Here is a 4,982-nt window from a genome sequence, read left to right as displayed (position 1 = left end):
TTATAAATAATATATCATTGATTACGTGATGTATTATGTGCTACATGTGACTTGTTAATTGACTATCGGTCTATATATTCGGTGTTTACTTGATTATTGCATAACTTTCAATCCGTTAATCGAATTTGGGTAAAACGAAGGGTAGATAGAAGTATGTGTTGAATAGAATTCCATGAGTAAATTATTGATAGATGCTTATGATATGTGAGCAGAAGAGGCAAGACGTAGGAAAGGGAAACATGTAGTTGAGGAGTAAAACGGTTGTGATTGGAAGCGAGTGCAGTGTAGTAAGCTAATATCAGGCAAGTGTTCTGAACTTTCTCGAGATATTGTAGTACTTGATAATCCTGTGATATCGCAAGTGCTTTGAAGCACGGAAACCTAAATCCTGATTTAAGTTATTGTTCTTAAGCCATGAACCATATTCTTTCTAAGCCATTGATTATTGTATACCCAAACAGGAACCACAAATCTACGATACTACTCCATAAATACATACAAACTAAATACCAAACACTGAAATGAACTATTATATACTCAACCCATGGTATCTTATACTTTGAAAGATCGAATCCTTGAAACGTTGATTTCTTTGTTATCCAATTCTTTCATTACCCAGCATCCAAGCTTTTAAATTGCCTTATTGATCCTTACAAGGATTGAAACCCTTACATTGTTAAACATTTATTGTTGTTAATGATTTCGGTTATTGTTTACTATTGCATATTCTGTTATTATGTTAGAATTGGATTGTTTTTATAAAATTGTGGACCAGATTCGTGGTCAGACCATATAATGGTCAAGTTAGGCCAATGTGTGCCTTGGATCCAGTAGTTAGAGCAATGTTGTGTGCCTTGCTCGGGGTTAGTGCGTGACTGATCAGCAGCCTAACCTTGGTTTTTAAATTAAAAGTATAATATCCAATTCTAAATCATAATCCATTGTTCACTTGATATCATAAACATATTCACCTGATGATCATTATTCTCAGTTTTGTCATTGTGACTTGCTGAGCTAGTTAGCTCATTCGTGCGATGTTGTTTATATTCTTTCCGGTTAAAAAGGAACCAGTTGGTAAAGAGGATCCCCAGTCCAGCGCGAGAGCTAGGGGTTCAGGTTGAGAAAGCTGAGCTAGTAGGCTTCTTTTGGAATAATTTAAGTTTGTAAAAGTTTGTAATAATGTTTAATTCTCAGTTTGAGTTTGAAATAGTTGGGATTTGAACGGTTTGTAATATATTAGTGTGTTTGGCTTGTGTGCATACTTTAACCTGTTGCGGTCTGTGGTGGTTGGTAAGTAGGGTCACTGCATATATTATTATTATCTTTATTATTGTTATAAGCAGGTTATAAATAAGGTGTATGTGTGGACCCCAAACTTCTGACCCGGGTTTGGAGGGCGTCACAGGTTTGGTATCAGAGCTACAGGTTATAAGTCACTGACACAAGCCTAGGTTAACGGGAATGGGTAAAGGGTTAGGATTAGAAGTAAGGCATAGGATGATAGAACGTTGAGAGGTTGAGTGTTTCAGTATATCAGATATTAGTATAGTTCGTGTTATGGTACGAGATTCTTATATTGCGATATGATTTTAGATAGCAGTGATGGCCGGTTTTACTAGTCATTCAGTTACAGGAGTACCTTTTCAGTTCTCTTCTTATCCTGTCCCATATCATCAGTTTGAGGCTTGCCTTATGGAGCAGCGATTCCTTCAGGGTCAGATTCAGGAGTTACTACATATCATGCGTACCAGAGAGGTTGGGAGTGGTGAGAGGCGACTCAGAGAGAGGCTACAGGCGTTTCGTAGGACAGCTGCAGTGAGGATTGCTGAGGCTACACATGAGGACATCACCCCTGACTTCCTAGTGGAGTGGGCTAAGTGGGTTCTAGAGGAGCTTGAGGAGATTGGAGGTCCAGACTTGCCATGAGTCAGATTCCACTGGGCATTCAGTAGCGAGTGCCCCATTCCAGTCTACATTGCCCCCAGTTCCTTATTACCGGTATGAGGCTCTTCTACTGGAGCGTGATTCCTTGTTGGCTCAGATTAGAGAGTTACAGTATATCATTAGGACAATAGATGTTGATCGTGGTGTGAGGGAGCTTCGAGAGGAGATTCATGTGACACGGAGGGTTCTTGAGGCTAGGCTACATGGAGCTACACTACCTGGCAGAGGCCCTGATGCACTGCTGGGCTGGGCTACTGAGGTGATGAAGGACTTTGAGAGACTGGCAGGACCAGAGTTTCCTTGGAGTTGAGTTAGAGATTTTGAGATGGAGATGCTGAGCAGTGTTGTATGGTTATATAATATGTACAGTAGTGTGTAGTGTGTATCTGTAGACTTTTGAATTATATTTATAGACTAGCGATGCTGACTAGTGAGTAGGTTGTTGTACCCTTTTTGCTTTTACTTCTGAAGCATCTTTACGCTTGTACTACCCTAAAACTTTTGATCTATATATATCAGTACCTTTTTCCTTTCCGGCACTGTCATTTATTTTATTGCACCTGTTTTACCTTACATTATTTATTGCACCAGTTATACCCTGTGATACCATGTACCCTGTTTTCCATAACTGTTTATATTCTGTAAAGAAGCATGCAATTTACTTAGTTACAACTGTTTTCAGAAAGAGATATTCCTGTTTTACAAATTTTTTTTTATGCAAATACTTGATACAAAAGCTAAATAAATTGATTGATTCTTTACAGAAAATGCCTCCCAAAAGAAATACCCGCACCAACACCCAGAATGAAGAAACCAACAACAACAACAATCAAGATGATACAAACCCGAATGTGAACCCAGGACCTATGGACCCAGCAATAGCCCAGATTTTTCAAATCTTGGCCCAACAAACAGTTCACCCGGCATAACAACAACAAAGATAGACCAATCCCCAGGTAACCTTCAAAACTTTTCAGGCAATAAACCCACCAGAATTTAAGGGTTCCTTAGAGCCAATTGAAGCAAATATTTGGTTAAAGGAAATAGAGAAGGCATTTGCCTTAGTGAAAGTAAAGGAAGAACAAAAGGTTGAGTTTGCAAGTTACTATTTGAAGAATGAGGCCACCTATTGGTGGGAAATGGTGAAGACATTGGAAGGCACAGATGTTATTAGTTGGGAAAGGTTCAAGGAATTGTTTTTAGAAAAGTATTTTCCTCAGTTTGTTCAGGATCTAATGGAGCTGAAGTTTTTAGAGTTAAAGCAAGGGAATATGTCGGTAACAGATTATGAGGGTAAATTTGAGGAATTATCATGGTATGTGTCGTCGTATGTTGATACTGATAGAAAGAAAGCTAAGAGATTCCAGCAGGGTTTGAAACCATAGATCAGGGGGAAGGTAGCTATTTTTGAATAGGAGACTTATGCAGGAGTAGTACAGAAGGCTATGATCGCAGAGACGGAGAGTGAGATGTTCCAGAAGGAAAAGGAAAGCAAGAAAAGGAAAATTGAAGGAAGTGAGGGTCAGTCACAAACAGGGAAGTTTCCAAATTTTAAGAAGGGCAAGTTTCAGCCAGGGAGAAATTTTAATTTCAAGAGATAAAATGTAGGAGACGGAGGCCAGGGCAATCGTTCAGCTAATATGAATCAGCCGAATCAGTTAAGATTAACTTTTCCAGATTGTCAAGTATGTGGAAAGAAGCATGGAGGAGTTTGTAACAAGTTGAATGTGGTATGTTTTAAATGCAACCAGAAAGGGCACTATTCAAGGGAGTGCCGAAATCAGCCAGCAAATAAGGATCAGTCTATCCGGAATCCAGCAGTGAAGGTTCCAGTCATTGGATTTACATGCTTTAAATGTGGGAAGCCAGGACATATGGCCAGGGATTGCAAGACACCAGCCCCAGTTAGTAATGCATTGAGAATTATGGGATCTACCCCAACAGTGAATGAGACTCCAAGGGCTAGAGTTTTTGACATGTCGGTGAAGGATGCGATCCAGGATACGGATGTCGTGGCAGGTACGCTTAATATGAATTCTTTATGTGCCAAAGTGTTAATAGATTCGGGAGCAACTCGATCGTTTGTTTCACAAGATTTTGTTAGTAAATTAAGCTGTCCAGTTGAGTGCTTAAATGAAATAATGACTGTGGAATTAGCAAATCAAGAACGTGTAACTGTGAACCAAGTTTATGGAAATTGTGAGATTGAGATTTCTGGTAGTAAGTTTTGTGTAGATTTGATACCATTTAAGTTAGGAGAATTTGATGTGATATTAGGGATGGATTGGTTATCTAAGCATGATGCTCAGATAGATTGTCGAAATAAGAAAGTAATGGTGAAAACGCCAGACGAAAGAATAGTAACGTTCAAAGGTCAGAAACAAGTAAAGAAGTTCTTAATGATGATTCAAGCCAAGAAGTTACGACGACAGGGATGTGAGCATTTCGTAGCATATGTGATCGACAGAAGTCAGGAGCCAGCAAAACTTGAAGATATTCCAGTAGTGAATGAATTTCCAGACGTATTTCCCGACGAGTTACCAGGACTTCCTCCAGATAGAGAAATTGAATTTGCGATCGACTTAGCACCTGAAACAGAACCAGTATCCAAGGCCCCGTACAGAATGGCGCCTGTTGAGATGAAAGAGCTAGCAAAGCAATTACAGGAATTGTTAGAGAAAGGAGTAATTAGACCCAGCGTATCCCCGTGGGGAGCCCCGGTATTATTTGTCAAGAAGAAAGATGGAAGCATGAGACTGTGCATCGACTATAGGGAGCTCAATAAGTTGACGATCAAGAATAAGTATCCGTTACCCAGAATTGATGATTTGTTTGACCAATTGAAGGGAGCCAAGTACTTCTCCAAAATTGATTTAAGATCGGGATATCATCAACTGAAGATCAAGCCAGAAGATATACCAAAGACAGCTTTCAGAACAAGGTATGGACATTACGAGTTTTTAGTGATGTCTTTTGGATTGACCAACGCCCCAGCAGCGTTTATGGACCTGATGAACAGAATTTTCAATGAGTATTTG

The sequence above is a fragment of the Apium graveolens genome, chromosome 2 (genome assembly GCF_009905375.1).
Source record: "Apium graveolens cultivar Ventura chromosome 2, ASM990537v1, whole genome shotgun sequence".
Taxonomy (NCBI): domain Eukaryota; kingdom Viridiplantae; phylum Streptophyta; class Magnoliopsida; order Apiales; family Apiaceae; genus Apium; species Apium graveolens.
This window is presented reverse-complemented; position numbering follows the sequence as displayed.